This window comes from Nycticebus coucang, chromosome 17 (genome assembly GCF_027406575.1).
Source record: "Nycticebus coucang isolate mNycCou1 chromosome 17, mNycCou1.pri, whole genome shotgun sequence".
Taxonomy (NCBI): domain Eukaryota; kingdom Metazoa; phylum Chordata; class Mammalia; order Primates; family Lorisidae; genus Nycticebus; species Nycticebus coucang.
In genome coordinates, this window is record NC_069796.1 from 84,203,251 (window position 1) to 84,221,163 (window position 17,913).

Genomic DNA, 17,913 nt, shown 5'->3' on the forward strand with positions numbered 1-17,913 from the left:
TAGCTCACAGCACCGTGAGGTCGTCATAGCAACCTCAGCCCTATAGGTTCAGGCAATTCTGCCTCGGCCTCCCAAATAGCTGGAATTGTAGGCACCTGCCACAATGCCCAGCTAATTTTCCTAGTTTTAGTAGGGACGGTGTCTTGCTCTTGCTCAGGGTGGTCTCAAACTCCTGAGCCCAAGCAATCAACTGGCCTCGGCCTCCCTGAGTGCTAGGATTATAGGCATAAGCCACTTCTCTCACTCCATAATACATTTTTTTCAAAATGAGAGGAAATAAAGAAACTTGAGAAGCCAGGGATTTGAGATCAGCCTGGGGCACATAGAGAGAACCCAACTCTACAAAAACTAAAATTTATTTTACACTTTTTTTTTTTTTAAGAGACAGAGTTTCACTTTGTTGCCCTTGGTAGAGTGCTGTGGCGTCACAGGTCACAGCAACCTCCAACTCCTGGGCTTAAGCGATTCTCTTGCCTCAGCCTCCCGAATAGCTGGGACTACAGGCGCCCGCCACAATGACCGGCTATTTTGTTGTTGCAGTTTGGCCGGGGCTGGGTTCGAATATGCCACCCTCGGTATATGGGGCTGGTGCCCTACTCACTGAGCCACAGGTGCTGCCCATTTCTTTTAACTTTTTATACTACCCAGCATGTTTTAAACACTGACATACAACTCCCTAATAAGATAAAGCATAGACAATAAAAGGTTTACCTTATTAGAAACAAAATACACCATCACTTATAGTCTTCAAACATAATTGCACTTTATAATTTGAGAAAGTATTCATGAAACAATCTGCATTCTAGTTTTAATAGACAAGTAACACCTTTAAATAGACATGACCATCCTAATTTTTTTTTTTCGTAGAGACAGAATCTCACGTTAATGCCCTTGGTAGAGTGCCATGGCATCACAGCTCATAGCAACCCCCAGCTCTTGGGCTTACGCGATTCTCCTGCCTCAGCCTCCTGAGCAGCTGGGACTACAGGTGCCCATCACAATGCCCAGCTATTTTTTTGTTGCAGTTTGGCTGGGCTGGGTTTGAACCCGCTACCGTTGGTACATGGGGCTGGCACCCTACTCATTGAGCCACAGGTGCCACCCCTAAATTGTTTATTAGGTATGAATTTTACAAACATCACTTATATTAGTGATACTGGTGGAGCTGGAGAGTATTGCACCTTCTCCAAGCTGCACAGTGTGGTGGAATTTTTACCCCTTTCTAAGGTCACTGCTCTTGCCACCTGCAGATTTCAGCCCACACGTCTCCCTGCTCTTGTGGACTTGTTTGGTCATTCACTGGGTACCAGGATTTTGTCAGATAGCTTTATGGAATTCACCAACCCCGTAAGAATTCAGGATTCTTAGAGCCCCTCAGTGGCGTTGGGCTTGCTCCTCCGCAACAGATTGAAGGAAAGCTTTCAGCAAACTTTAGCTGGTTAATACTATAGGTTACACTCTTAAGAACCGGGCATTTGCACCCCCTGGAGGAACATGGTTTATAAGGTATACTGAAAAAGTATCTTTATTTTTACCTATGTACTTATACCTACCTGGATTGTTCATTATTATGTCAAGTATCATGTGTCAACAAAATGATATGCCATTGTTGAAAGGAAGAATATTCCCAGGGGATACAATGGTGGAGACAGGAGAAGTAATTCCACCAATGAAAGAATTCCCTGATCAACATCATTGAAGACTACTTAAAAATTTCAAAAGCTTATGAGCTCAAGTGTATTACCATATTACCAAATTTACTGGAAAAGTAACTCTAATAAAGTTTACTCTGAGAAAAAAAAAAAAAAAGAACCAGGCATTTGTGGCCACCACAACACACACAAATCCTCTATATAACGTAACTTTGCTAGGCCTTTAATCCTATCTGTGCACTTTATCTGGCCAGGTGGGACAGGGAGCCTGTGGAGCGCAGAGAGCGGGCCGGTACTGCCAGCAGCGGACCCTCAGAAGGAAAGCGCATTACATCAGACTGCTTCTTCCTCCACAGCTCCTGGATGTACTTGTATGCACCCATCTTGGCTCACCTGATGGCTGCCGCCAGACACAAAGGCCCCCCCAATTTTTTTTTAATTAGCTATAATGATGCCATTGCACTCTAGCCTGGATGACAGAGGAGGACCTTGTCTCCAATAAACAAAGAGAAAAAAATGGCTCACACTTATAATCCTAGCACTCTGGGAGACCAAGGCAGGTGGATTGCTTGAGTTCAGAAGTTGAGACCAACCCCAGCAAGAGCAAGATCCCGTCTCTACTAAAAATAGAAAAAATTAGCTGAGTGTGGTAGTGCACATGTGTAGTTCCAGCTACTCAGGAGGCTGAGGCAGGAGGATTGCAGGAATTTGAGGTTGCTGTGAGCTAGGCTGATGCCATGGCACTCTAGCCTGGGTAACGGAGCGAGACTCTGTCTCTAAAGAAAAAAAAAGAAAAAGATTGAATTAGTAATTAAAAATCTCCCCATAAAGAAGATATCAAGCTCAGATGGCTTTTAAAGCAAGTTCCACCAACTACCAAGGAACAGATCATTCCAATTATAAAAGAACAAACTCTTCCAGAGAATAGAAAAATGGAGAAAATTTCTTAATTCATATCCAAAGTAACCTTGATAGCAGGGAAGGTAAGGGATGCATGAGAAAGAAAATCACAGCCAGTCTCATCAGGAAGATAAAAGCAATTAGAAGTCAGTAACAGAAAGATAAATGCAAAAATCTCTACAAATTATTAACAAACTAAATTCAATAGTGTATTGAAATGGCAATTTGTCGTGACTAGGTTGAGTTTATCCCAAGAACACAAAGGTTTCATTAATGTTAGAAAATCTATAAATATAATACACCACATAAACAGACTAAAAAAGAAAAGCACAGTCATCTCAATGGATGCAAAAAATCATTTGATAAAAGTCAACAACCACCAGGCTGGGTGTAGTGGCTCACACCGGTAATCCCAGCACTCTGGGAGGCTGAGGCAGGTGGACTGCCTGAGCCCACAGGTTCAAAACCAACCTGAGCAAGAGCGAGACTCTGTCTCTAAAAAATAGGTGGGCGTTGTGGTGGATATCCATAGTCCCAGCTACTTGGGAGGCAGAGGCAAGAGGATCACTTATGCCCAAGAGTTTGAGGTTGCTGTGAGCTATGACACCATAGCCCTCTACTGAGGGTGACAAAGTAAGACTCTGTCTCAAATATAAATAAATAAATAATAAAATTAAAATTAAAAAAGTATAATATGATGTGTTTTGACATACGTGTGCAGCCATAAAACCATCACCAAGGTAATGGACATATTCATCACTTTCTGCTGTGATCTGAAAGTTGGTATACCCCCAAAATTCATATGTTGAAACTTAATCTTTTATGTGATAGTATAAAGCGGAGGTGGGCACTTTGGGATTAATGCCTTCCCGAAGAGATTGCAGGGAGCGTGTTTGCCTCTTTCCTCCATGTGAGGGTGCAGCAACAAACAAGGCACCATCTCTGGAGCAGAGACAGAGGAATGTTTCAGTAGACCCCAAATCTGTTAGCACCTTGATCTTGGACTTTCCGGCTTCCAGGACTGTGAGAAATAAATTTCTATTGCAGTTATGTGTCACTGGATATGCTCTGGGAAATGTGTCATTAGGTGATTTCATTCTTGTGTGGATGTGACACTTACACAAACCTTGATGGTAGAGCCCACTTCATACCTGTATGGCTGTGGAACGGCCTATTGCTCCCGGGCTACACACATGTGCTGCAGGTTACTGTACTGACTACCGCAGGCATTCACAGCACAACGGTAAGTATTTGTATACTTAAACTATTTAAACAGGCCAGGTGAGGTGGCTCATGCCTGTAATCCCAGCACTTTGGGAGGCCAAGGTGGGAGGATCCCTTGAGCTCACGAGTTCCAGACCAGCCTGAGCAAGAGTGAGACCCCATCTCTACTAAAACAGAAAAACTAGGCTTGGAGCCCATAGCTCAGGGATTAGAGCACCAGCCACATACACCAGGTCTGGCGGTTTCAAATCCGGCCCAAGCCTGCTAGACAACGACAACTACAATAACAACAACAACAAAAATAGCTAGGCATTGTCGTGGGTGCCTGTAGTTCCAGCGAATTGGGAGGCTGAGGCAAGAGAATCGCTTAAGCCCAATTGTCTGAGGTTACTGGGAGCTGTGACGCCATAGCACTCTACTGAGGGCGACATAGTGAGACTCTGTCTCAAAAAAAAAACAACAAAAAAAACTAAATAAAATTAAAAATAAATAAATAAATAAAATAGAAAAACTAGCTGGGCATGGTCGTGAGCACCTGTAGTCCCAGATACTTGTGAAGCTGAGGCAAGAGGATCACTTGAGCCCAGGAGTTTGAGGTTGCTGTGGGCTATGACGCCATGGTATTCTACCAGAGTACAGAGTGAGACTCTGTCTCAAAAAAACAAACAAACAAAAACAAATAAAAATAAACTATCTAAGCATAGAAAACTTACAGTAAAAATATGGTATTGTAATCTTATGGGACCACCATTATATATGTGGCCTATTGTTAACCAACACATCCTTATGTGGCCCATGAATATATAAATTACCCAGTCTAAGCTATTTATTATAGCAGCAGTAACAGATGAAGATGTCCCCCCAAAATTTCCTTGAGCCCCTTAATAATCTTTCCTACCACTCATCACACAGGGCACCACTGATGTGCTTCTGTCACTATAGATTAGTTTTCATTTTCTAGAATTTTCTGCAAATGATGTACTTTTAAAAAAACCTCTTTTCTTTTACTTTGTATCATGGTTTTTTTAAATTTCAAATTAATGGGAGGGTGTATCACTATTTTGAAATTTATCTACGTTGTTGGGTATATCAACATTCCTTACTAAAACTGTATTACATTGTATGCAAATACCATAGTTTATCCACTCATCTGTTGATAGAAATCTGGGTTGAGAGAGCACCTGGGGTCCCAGCTACTTGGGAGGCTGCGGCAGGAGGATCCCTGAACTCAGGAGTCTGAGGTTGCTGTGAATTAGGCTGATGCCATGGCACTCTAGCCTGGGGCAACAGAATGAGACTGCCTCACAAAATAAATAGATAAAAATTAAAAGAATAAAGAAAAAAAATCTGAGTTGTCCCAGTTTTTGACTGTCACAAATAAAGCTGCTATGAACATTTATTTGTATACAAGCCCTATGGGGATATGTTTTCATTTCTCTTGGGTATGCTAACTCTATGTTTAAATTTTTGAGGAACTGCCAAGCTATTTTCCAGAGAAGAAGCACCATTTTATATTTCCATCAGTAGTGTACGAGGCTTATAATTTCCCCATGTCCTTGCCAATAATTTTGTTTTCTGGGTTTGTTTGTTCTTTTAAATTATAGGCATCCTAGCAAAAGGGACATTAGCAGTCATTATTCTTGTCCCTTTTGGGCTACACTTATTGAGACTGCAGAGGAAGTGAATCCAGCTAACTTTACATTGGTTAAATTCTTTAAAAATTGTGTACATAGGCTCGGTGCCTATAGATCAATGGTTGAGGTGTTGGGCACATATACCAGGGCTGACTGGTTCAAACCTGGCCTGGGCCTGCTAAACAACAATGATAACTACAACAAAAAAAATAGCCGGGTGTTGTGGTGGGCGCCTGTAGTCCCAGCTACTTGGGGGGCTGAGGCAAGAGAATTGCTTAAGCCCAAGAGTTTAAGGTTGCTGTGAGTAGTGACATCACAGCACTCTACTGAGGGCAACATAGTGAAACTCTGTCTCAAAAAAAGAAAAGTGTACCTATTTACATGTTTCCAAAGATAAATCTATAAAGCAGGTTCTGTAGAGACAGGTTGAGATGGGTGCCAGCAGCCTCACGGGTGCCAGCTGCCTCATCACCCCCATAAGATAGATACTGCCTGCCACCGACGTGCACCAGGGGGCTGTGTAGGATAAAAGATAAAAGGACAGGGTGGCGCCTGTGGCTCAGTGAGTAGGGCGCCGGCCCCATATGCCGAGGGTGGCGGGTTCAAACCCAGCCCCGGCCAAACTGCAACCAAAAAATAGCCAGGCGTTGTGGCGGGCGCCTGTAGTCCCAGCTGCTCGGGAGGCTGAGGCAAGAGAATCGCGTAAGCCCAAGAGTTAGAGGTTGCTGTGAGCCGTGTGACGCCATGGCACTCTACCCGAGGGCGGTACAGTGAGACTCTGTCTCTATAAAAACAAAAAAAGATAAAAGGACAAAAAGCTGAGAATACCATCACTCTGAATGATGACAGGCACCATCACTCTTCGTTGGGTCCAGATAGGGCCGGACCAGGACAAGGGAAGAACGAATAGACCAAGTACTATCATGATGAGAGTTAACGAGCTAAGTGCTGTGACAAATTGTTTTACTTATCCATCAGTTTCTAGATCCACATTATGTTACCTTACTGTTATCTAACTGCCCTTTATGTTCCCTATTGGCTAAACCGCTACATTGCAAGGTTTGCTTCGGTAAAAGGGGTCATCGTGACCCCCGGGCTTGCTTTTTGCTTCTAATTGCCAACTTTCAGCCCACCTGTTTGTCCCTTTGCCAACTTTCAGACTAGAAAAACCCCAACTTCAGACCCTTCAATGCTCTCTCCACTTAGTCTGCTTTAGACTTTGCGGAGACAGCCCCGCAGTTAATAAAAGACTTTTTTTTTTTTTCTTTTGCAGTTTTTGGCCGGGGCTGGGTTTGAACCCGCCACCTTTGGCACATGGGACCAGCGCCCTACCCCTTTGAGCCACAGACACCGCCCTCCTTTTTTATTTTTATTTTTATTTATTTTATTTATTTTTTGGCCGGGTCTGAACCTGCCACCTCTAGCATATGGGGTCGGCGCCCTACTCCTTTGAGCCACAGGCAGCACCCAAGCCCTCCTTTTTAAAATTCTAATTTGAGTCCGTGATTCTAGGTAAATGTTTATATTAAGTTTTAGTTTATTCTTCCTTTATTTCTATTTGAAAATACAAGCATGTATCTTTATGTTTCCTCCTTTCTTGGACATTGTAGCGCACTATAAAACCTGGTCAGCCCTTTGCTAACTTCACTTGAGTGATAGATCTTTGTGGTCACAACAGAGCAGGACTCAGAGTCCTTATTTCTTTTTGGAGTGGTCCATCGGCTGAGGGTACCATAATCTATTTTACTATGTATTCAGTGTTTAAATTGTTTTTTGTCTTCTTTTAAAATTGGGGTAAAATATTCATAACATAAAATTTTACCATCTTAATAATTTTTTTTTTTCTTTTGAGACAGAGTCTCAAGCTGTTGCCCTGGGTAGACTGCTGTGGTGTCATAGCTCACAGAAACCTTGAACTCTTGGGCTCAAGCAATCCTCTTGCCTCAGTTTTTCTATTTTTAGTAGAGATGGGGTGTTGTTTTTGCTCAGGCTGGTCTCAAACTCATAAGCTCAAGCAATCTACTCACCTTGGCCTCCCAGAGTGCTAGGATTTACAGGTGTGAGCGACCACGCCCAGCTCATGTTAACAATTTTTGAGTGTATAGTACAGTAATACTTGTTCACACGTGTCAAGTACATTCATGTTGTTGGCCAATCATCAGCACCATCCATCTCCAGAACCTTCACTTTTTTTATTTTTTTGTTTTGAGACAGACTCTCACTTTGTTGCCCTTCATAGAGTGCCATGGTGACATAGCTCACAGCAACCTCAAACTCCTGGGCTCAAGTGATTCTCTTGCCTCAGCCTCTCTAGTAGCTGGGACTACAGGCACCTGCCACAATGCCTGGCTATTTTTAGAGACAGGGCCTCACTCTAGCTCAGGCCAGTCTTGAACCCATGAGCTCAGGCAATCCACCTGCCTCCCAGAGTGCCAGGATTACAGGCTTGAGCCTCTCCGTCCTGTCAGAACTCTTTCATTTTGTAAATCCTAAATTCTGTACTCCTTAAAAACTAACTCTGCATTCCCCTCTTCCCTCAGCCTCTGGTAACCACCCTTCTACATTTTATTTCTATGAATTAGACTATTTTAAGTACCTCATATAAGGGAAATCCTATAGTATTTGTCTTTTTTTGATTGGCTTATTTCACTTAGCATAATGTCCTCAAGGTTCATCCATGTATCAGAATGTCCTTGCCTTTTAAGGCTGAATCATATTCTATTATGTGGATGCACAACATTTTGTTTATTCATTCATCTGTCAGTGGACAGTTGGGTTGCTCCCACCTTCTGGCTACGGTGAATGTGGATGTGCAAATATCTCAAGACTCTGCTTCCAGGCTCAGTGCCTGTGCCACAGTGCCTAGGGCGCCGGCCACATACACCTGTGCTGGCGGGTTCGAGACCAGTCTGAGCAAGAGTGAGACCCCATCTCCCAGCCTGGGTGTGTCAAAACAACAATGACAACTACAACAAAAAAATAGCCAGGTGTGGTGGTGGGCACCTGTAGTCCCAGCTGCTTGGGAGGCTGAGGCAAGGGAATCGCTTGAGCCCAAGAGTTTGAGGTTGCTGTGAGCTGTGACGTCACATCACTCTACTGAGGGTGACACACTAAGACTCTGTCTCAAAAAAAAAAAAAAAAAAAAAGACCCTTTTGCTTCCAGTTCTTTCAATACCTACAAGTGGAATTTCTGGATTATACAATAATTCTACGTTAAATTTTTTGAGGAACTTCCATACTATTTTCCACAGTGAAATGATTTTACATTCCCACCAACTGCACAGCTCTGATTTCTCTATCCTCACAGTGCTTGTTGTTTGGTTTATTAAATAGCAGCCGTCCTATTGGCTGTGAGGTAGTATCTCATTGCGTGTGTGTTTTTTTAAGACAGAGTCTCACTATATTGCCCTCAATAGAGTCTTGTGGCAACACAGCTCACAGCAATCTTAAAATCGTGTGCTGAAGCGATTCTCTTGCGTCAGCCTCCCACATAGCTGGGACTACAGGCGCCTGCCATAACGCCCGGCTATTTTTTGGTTGTAGTTATCATTGTTCTTTGGCAGGCCCAGGATGGATTTGAACCTGCCAGACCTGGTGTATGTGGCCGGCTCCCCAGCTGCTGAGCTACAGGCATCGAGCCTCATTGTGGTTTTGTGTTTCCTATCTTTTGCTAATACTGTGTACAATTAATACTGCCATGGAAAGGTCTGTGCACAAAGTGGGATGCTCAATCTTGCTCCTGGTAACAGAAATGTAAAAATGCATTAGGACTGGCCAGGTTCGCGCCTATAATCCTAGCACTCTGGGGGCGGCGCCTGTGGCTCAGTGAGTAGGGCGCCAGCCCCATATACCGAGGGTGGCGGGTTCAAACCCGGCCCCGGCCAAACTGCAACAACAACAACAAAAACGCCAGGCGATGGGCAGCGCCTATAGCTCAAAGGAGTAGGGCACTGGCCCTATATGCTGAAGGTGGCAGGTTCAAACCCAGCCCTGGCCAAAACTGCAAAAAAAAAAAAAAAGGCCAGGCGTTGTGGCAGGCACCTATAGTCCCAGCTACTCAGGAGGCTGAGGCAAGAGAATTGCCTAAGCCCAAGAGCTGGAGGTTGTTGTGAGCTATGACAGCACAGCACTCTACTGAGGGCGACAAAGTGAGACTCTGTCTCTAAAGAAAAAAAAATCGTAGCAGTCTGGGAGGCTGAGGCAGATGGATTCCTTGAGCTCAGGAGTTTGAGAACAGCCTGAGCGAGAGTGAGACTCCAATCTCTACCAAAAGTAGAAAAATTAACTGGGCATTGTGCTGGGTGCTTCTAGTCCCAACTACCCAGGAGGCTGAGGCAGGAGGATCTCTTAAACCCAGGAGTCTGAGGTTGCTGTGAGGAAGGTGGATGCCACAGCACTCCAGCCTGGGCTACAGAGTGAGACTCTGTCTCGAAACCAAAACCAAAACAAAACAAAGCACTAAGACATCATTTCTCACCTGTCAGATTAGCCAAAACCCAAGAGTTTGCAATGCATTCTTCAGGCAAGGCTGTCGGGGAGGGAGGCAGGGACTCACAAAGATTGCTGGGGGAAATGCAGAATGATACACCACCTATATCAAATTTGACAACAGGCTGCAACATTTCATGTGCCTTTACTCTTGAACAAATAATTCCACTTCCAAAAAGTATCCCAAACACACACCAATTTCCTCCTATTACAAGGCCCCACGATCAGGAGCTTGGTAATCATTGTAGGTGGTTTCCTGGGGGTCCCTTCTCCCAGATGAGGTCTGAGGTCATTACACCGTCAGACCCCTGCTGGGCTCCCCTTCAGATTCACCTTCTGTTCAGCACTGCACTGTGACCAGTCTGGGCCGGCTTCAGCCAGGGTTGCTGCTCGGCTGGCAACTGGACAGATTGCCCCTCAGACTTGTGCTGGAGGAGTGGTCAGGAGATGCTCAGCCCTGGGAGGATGGTTCTGAGACATATTTCTTTCTTAGAGACAGTCTCACTTTGTCGCCCTCAGTAGAGTGCTGTGGCATCACAGCTCACATCAACCTCCAGCTCCTGGGCTTAGACGATTCTCTTGCCTTAGCCTCCCGAGAGCTGGAACCACAGGCGCCCACTCCTTTTTTTGTTGCAGCTCGGCCGGGGCCAGGTTTGAACCCGCCACCCTCGGTATATGGGGCCGGCGCCCTACTCACTGAGCCACAGGCGCCGCCCGAGACATATTTCTTAAAGTGCCCCCAAATGTACCTGGGACTGAGCAGCCATCAAGGCAACTTTGAGTTCTGTCGGCTCTTTCCTCTCCTGGTCACCTCCAGTGTCCTCCATTCTTAACCATGCCTTACGGGCTCTGCTTTCAGGAGAAGCCAGGCTAGGTCAGACGCAGAACGTGCCCTGGATCAGAATAACGCCAGCTTGTACAGGTGTCAAAAGGTACGTTCAGCCTTTGAGGAGCGGAGTTGAACCTCCTCCAGGTTTGGGTTGGGTGGGAGCTCGGCATGGGGCGCCCCCTGCTGGTCACCCAAGGCTGGTTTCCGCCTCCCGAAGCGGTGGCACCTTTACTCAGGCAGAGCTGGGGTTGGTTGCTTGCCACTGCTCCTGAGGCCGCTCTGAGGTCTTGGGTGCCCCCTCCCCGCCCTCCACCCCCGGCGCCTAACCAGCGAGGAGCTCCATGCCTCCCCATTTCCAGCTCGGGAATGGGGCTGTCACCTTCTGTGCTGGTCTCCAACTTCCCTAGTGTTCCTTTGCTAGATGCCCTTGGCTTTTAGAGGGGTTGGAGTGGTGGAAGGGGAACTGGATTTGGACGTGGCCTGGAGACCACTTCCCTGTCAGTTCGTAGGACCTGTGACTGTGCGTGTCTCTGAGCCTGTTTCTTGGAGATTTGGGATTGCTGTGGGCTCCACGAGACAGAGACGGCTAAGCACCCAGCAGTGAGATCTGGCTCTGAAATAGTCGTTGACCCCAACTTGCATGACTGAACTCCTCAACCCCTGCCCTCACTAGCTGCGGCTGTTTTTTTTTTTTTTGCTTTGAAATTTAGAAACAAATTTTATTTAAGATCTGAAATACAATTCCTAAGATATCAACTTCTCCAGAAAACCGTGGCTACACAATAATGCATTGCCTCTATCATGTTAGAACGTGCATTAGACTCAAATACAAAAACCATGAAACAAATCACCATGCTTCAACATTTTGAGCAAAGATAGAATGCCTAAGAACAACATACATGGACTTCCAGAGGATGAGCTGTTTCGCACCATAAAAAAAAAAAAAAGTGCACAAATGCACGGGTTTTCGGGTATATACATCAAGTAGAACCTTTGGCACTAGGAATCAAGGCGTTTTTTCACGTAGCACTAACACATATTAGAAAACTGTGTAGTGTCAAAGGGATAGAACCACCAGCATTCAAGCAATGCTGTCAACTGGGCAATAAAATATTCTACTGAATGTTTCGCCTTTGTCTAATTACTGTGTACACTGGTAGCAACTTTGAAACAAGAAAAGGAGCTTCACTTCTTTTATTTTCTGTTTAAAACAGAACAGAAAACAAACCGAAACAGAAGCCCTGTTATACATTAACAATTTTAAAGAACATCAATTATACAAGAAAAGGACTAAGAACAGAAAGTGTTTACAGATACCAGGCTCAGAACAGTGAGTGGTCAGTAGACCCTCACAGGGCTTTGTGGTGGTACGCAGCAGAAGCCACTTTGTAATCACTGGCAGTAAACAGAGATGCAGAATTCTTTACCAGATATTTTAGGAAATCATGCAAATAGCCCAACAACAATGCAAGGCTTTTCTCATCAAGAGGAGGTGTATAGGCCAACATTGCTCCGATTCTTACAAATAATCTCAGTAGGTGTGGCGCTCCATAAACCTGGGACATGGGTGCATCAGGGTGAGCCAAGAGAATTTCAGCATACGGGGCCTCTCAAACTTGCAGAGCAGCTGAGTGCCCAACATCACGCTGAAATATTCTTTCATTCCTCCCGTGACTTCGTTAGCTGCATATTCCTTATTATCAACATGGCCCTGCGACCGCTTACAATTAGCACACTCCTCAAGAACAGCATCCACGTTCCTCTTTGCAGGAAGTTGGAAAAGTTGCTTCTGCCGGGTAACCAAGTCCCAGTCCTCGCCAAGCCATGGTTTTAATTCTTTAGGAATCTTCACTTTAACTTCCATTCTATTCTTAAACGCTTCTTCACTTTCAACAGTTGGATCCGCCCGGGCCCTTTTCTTCCGTGGAAGCTGAGGTGCTTTACTGGTACTGCTACCTTGTTTCCCCGAAAATAAGACCTACTTACAGGAAAGATAAGACGTCCCCTAAAAATAAGACCTAGCGCATCTTTGGGAGCACACCTTAAAATAAGACACTGTCTTGTTTTCGGGGAAACAGGGTACCATCTCTAGAGTCTTCTGTTTGTTTTTTCTTGTCTTCCTCACAGATCCTGACGGGGGGGAGTCTCTGCAGAGTGACCCCCCCCCATCTTCCTGGGAGAGCTGGCTCAAGATTTGTCTGCTGCGGAGCAGCTGTCTTCTTTCCGGAGGAAGCCCCTCTCCTCTTATTTCTCTGCACGTTGCTTCTTGTTGGCTTTTTGAAGTTGTCTTCTTCTGCAGATTGGTGTCCACGAGTTTGAGAACCCTGCTTTCTGGAACTCATTCAACCCTGTTTTTCTTCCAACCACCAATCCTCCTTCTTTCCCTTCTACGAATTGCTAGTGATTTCCCAGATAGAATCTGACAGGTCTTCTGGGATGGTCTCGAAGGATGAAGTAGGAAATACAACCCAAGATTCTGTAATCAGGGACAGTTCTGCAATCAGGATCAGATCTCCTGATCCCTACTGTAGAGCAAACTTAGCTTTTCTCACGGTGACCTGAAACGAGAGAGCATCCAGTTCTTCCCGGCAGACGACGTGTGATCACTGCCATTCCTCCAACCTCCATCACCAGCTGCAGTTGTTGGAAGGTACCCCAACCCACTCCTTACATCACACTCCGTGACTTTGTCCAGCCCTTGGCCTGAGAAATGGGCTTCATTTTTTTCTTTTTTTTGAGACAGAGTCTCACTATGTTGCCCTTGATAGAGGGCTGTGGCGTCACAGCTCACAGCAACCTCCAACTCGTGGGCTGAAGCAATTCTCTTGCCTCCGCCTCCTGAGTAGCTGGGACTACAGGCACTGGCCACAACACCCAGCGTCGGGCTTTGTTGTTGTTGTTGTGATTGTCATTGTTGTTTGGCAGGTCCGAGCATGGTTCGAACCTGCCAGCTCCCATGTATGTTGCTGGCACCCCAGCTGCTGAGCTATAGGCGCCAAGCTGCTTCACTTTATTTTATTTATTTATTTTTTGCAGTTTTTGGCTGGGGCTGGGTTTGAACCCGCCACCTCCAACATATGGGGCCGGCGCCCTACTCCTTTGAGCCACAGGTGCTGCCCCTGTTTCACTTTATTTTTTATGTTTGCCAGTATCAAGGAGAAGTCTTACATTGCTCAAGCGCACTCAGTAAAAACAACACTGAAATAACTAGTTGTCAAATTCCAGGACAAAAAGACCAGGTCTTATGAGCTGACTGGAAAACCCTGGGGAGAATATGGAAGGTGAGAAAGGCAAGGGCTTTGCAGTAGTGTGGGTGGCTGGGAGCTCACCCAGGGACAAGGTGCAGCTCTCTGGGTTGGCTGCTATCATCTCCTGACTGACTGATTGGGTATTGACTAAGGTGAACAGTTCAAAGGCTAACTCAGTGGTTCTCAACCCATGGGTCTCAACCCACAGGAACCGTATTGAAGAGGCGCAGCATTAGGAAGGTTGAGAACGACGGGGCTAATGAAACTTAGTTGTGCTACCAAGCAGGTGTTCCTTTTCTTTTCTTTTTTTTTTTTTTGAGACAAAGTCTCACTCTGTCACCCTAGGTAGAGTGCCCGGGTGTTGTAGTTCACAGCAATCTCAAATTTCTGGGTTCAAATGATCTTCCTGGCTCAGTCTCCATGGTAGTTGGGACTACAGGTCACAACTGGCTAATTCTGCCACCTACCTGGCTAATGCTTCTTCATTTAGTGGAAACAAGGGTCTCACTTTGCTAAGGCTGGTCTCAAACACCTGAGCTTGGGCAAATCTCCTGCCTTGTCCTCCCAGAGTGCTGGGATTACAGGTATGAGACACCACACTTGGCCAGGTGTTCCATTTTTATGGCAAAGGGCATTTTCTCTTCATTGTGTATATATCAAGAGCAGAAACACAGACAATCCACCTGGGGTGGTCATTCCTATTGTTCACTGACATTTCTTCTCCTTCTAAGCCTATGGGAATGTTTCATTTCCTGAATTCTTAAGAAATAGTTTGGCCATGTGACTTACCTGGCTAATGAACTGTTGGCAGAGTAATGTGTGCCACTTCTGGGCAAAAGCCTCAAAGAGCCACGTAGGAGAAGTGAGAAATAAACTTTGTCATGTTAAAACACTGAAATTTTGTTTTGTTATTGCAGCAAGCTTAGCTCATCCTGACTAATGTGTCCTAAATCCTCTCTAGAACAATCAAACTAGCAAATAAGCAGGCAGGCAGATAGATTATTTCCCTTGAGACTGTGAGCCCTGAGAATCCAGAGTTCATTTCTTGGTTGACAGATGATGGGTGAAAGTATCCTCAACTCAAGGCTGGCACACCTCACATTCATATTGAGCTGAAGATTGTGTGAGCTCAGCCACTTGGATCTGGAGGGCTGTAGCCATAGCACTGCAGCTAGGACTCAAGTTATGGTCTGTCACTCTTTACTAGACAAGAAATTGGAACCCTCATGCATTGCTGGAGGAAATGTAAAGTAGTGAAGCAACTGTGGAAAAGAGTTCGGTTGTTCCTCAAAAAGTTAAACCCATGGATAAATAAACAGCCTGTGAGCACATAAAAAAAAAAAAAGTTAAACACAGCCGTTTGGACAGGTGCTCATCCTTAATAATCTCAGCACTTTGGTAGGCTGAGGTGAGAGGATCATTTGAGGTTGGGAGTTCAAGACCAGCCCAGACAATATTGCCAGACCTCTTTGCTACAAAAAATAAGAAATATAACTGGTCATGGTGACATACGCCTGTAGTCCCAGCCACTTGGGAGGCTACAGCAGAAGAAAAGCTTGAACTTAAGAGTTTGAAGGTACAGTGCACTATGGTTACCACACCCTAGCCTGGGTGACAAAGGGAAACTCTGTATTTTAAACAATTAAATACATACATACATATATACATAAATAAAAATTAAATAGAAGTGTGGTACTTCAGATGGGAGGATCATTTAAGCCTAGGAATTTAAGGCTTTAGTTTCTTTTTTTTTTTGTGTGTGTGGTTTTTGGCCGGGGCTGGGTTTGAACCCGCCACCTCCGGCATATGGGACCGGTGCCCTACTCCTTGAGCCACAGGCACCACCTGGCTTTAGTTTCTTAAAAAAAAAAAAAAGTTCAGGGTGGCACCTGTGGCTCAGTGAGTAGGGCACTGGCCCCATATACCGAGGGTGGTGGGGTCGAACCCCACCCCAGTCAAACTGCAACAAAAAAAATAGCTGGGTGTTGTGGCAGGCACCTGTAGTCCCAGCTACTCGGGAGGCTGAGGCAAGAGAATTGCCTAAGCCAAAGAGTTGGAGGTTGCTGTGAGCTGTGATGCCACCGCACTCTACCAAGGGCGACAACGTGAGACTCTGTCTCTTAAAAAAGAAAAGTTCAGGCCTGGGTGGTGGCTCACACCTGTAATCCTAGCACTCTGGGAGGCCGAGGCAGGTGGATTGCTTGAGCTCAGGAATTCAAGACCAATCTGAGCAACAGCGAGACTCCATCTCTACTAAAAAAAATACAAAAAAATTAGCTGGGCATTGCGGCAAGCTACTCAGGAGGCTGAGGAAAGAGGATCACTTGAGTCCAAGAGTTTGAGGTTGCTGTGAGCTATGACACCAAGGCACTTTACCCAGGGTGACAGAGTGAGACTCTGTCTCAAAAAAAAAAAAAAAGTTAAATATGGAATTAGCAGGTTGGGCTCCATGGCTCATGCCTGTAATCCTAGCACCCTGGGAGGCTGAGTTGGGAGGACTTCTTGATCTCACAAGTTCCAGACCAGCCTGAGCAAGAGAGAGACCTGGTCTCTAAAAGTAGCTGGGCATTGTCCTCAGTGCTGGTAGTCCCAGGTACTCAGGAGGCTGAGGCAAGAGGATCGCTGGACCTCAAGAGTTTGAGATTGCTGTGAGCTGATGCCATGGCACTCTACTGAAGGTGACAAACTGAGACTCTGTCTCAAAAAAAAGAAAAGAAAAGAAAAGAAACAGTGGAATTACCATATGATTTTGCAATTCTACTTCTAAGTGTGTACCCCAAAGTACACAAAGCCAGGATTCAAACATTTACTTGTTCACCCATGTTCAAACCAACATTGGACGCAATAGATGAAAGGTGGAACCAACTCAAATGTCCACCAACAGATGAATAAACAAAATGTCATTTATACACATAATGGAACATTATTCAGCATTTATTTATTTATTTGACAGAGTTTCACTTTGTCACCCCCTGTGAGTGCTGTGGCATCATACCTCATAGCAACATTAGACTCTTGGGCTCAAGCAATTCTCTTGCTTCAGCCTCCAGAGTGGCTGGGACTACAGACACCCGCCGTAATGTCCAGTTACGGACGTTTGTCCGAATGCTGGCCTCAAACTCCTGAGCTCAGGCTGTCTGCTCGTCTGTGGCCTCCCAGAGTGCTGGGATTATAGGTGTGACATTATTCAGCTTTTAAACAGAGAGACATTTTCACCTATGTACAATATGGACCAACCTTGGGGACATTATACTAAGTGAAATAAGCTAGCCACAGAAGGACATAGACTACATGAGACATGTCACATATGTCTCTAGAATAGGCAGATTCCTAGAGACAAAATAGAACAGAGGTTACCAGAAGCTAGAGTAGAATGGGAAGAATGAGAAGTTACTGTTTCATGCAAACTGGTTCAGCTTCACAAGATGAAAAAGTTCTGTAGATGGATAGTGCCCATGCTTACGATATTGTGAATTTACTTAATACCACCAAACGGTATGGGACCGCGTGGTGGCTCAGGCCTGTGATCCTAGCACTCTGGGAGTCTACGGCGGTGGGTTGCCTGAGCTCATAGGTTCTAGACCAGCCTGAGCCAGAGTGAGACCTCATCTCTAAAAATAGCCAGGCTTTGTGACAGGCACGTATAGCTACTTGGGAGGCGGAAATTGTATTGGGAGGCTGAGGCAAGAGAATCACTTAAGCCCAAGATTTTGAGGTTGCTGTGAGCTGTGATGCCATTGCACTCTACTGGGAGCAACAAAAGTGAGACTCTGTTTCAAACGAACAAACAAACAAAAAACTCCCCAATTGTACACTTAAAAATGGTTAAGTTTTACGTTAAACACATTTTACAATTTAAAAAATTTTAATTTCTGGCTAAGTGCCCAAAGCACAGTGATTACCGCGCCAGCCACATGCACCAAGGGTGGCGAGTTCAA

At 45.2% G+C, this 17,913-nt stretch overlaps 1 pseudogene; it reads right to left on the reverse strand.

Annotated features, from left to right (window-relative positions):
• Positions 1-12,076: 12,076 nt before the first annotated feature.
• LOC128569160 (mortality factor 4-like protein 2) lies at positions 12,077-13,069 on the reverse strand (annotated as a pseudogene).
• Between the last annotated feature and the right edge of the window lie 4,844 nt (positions 13,070-17,913).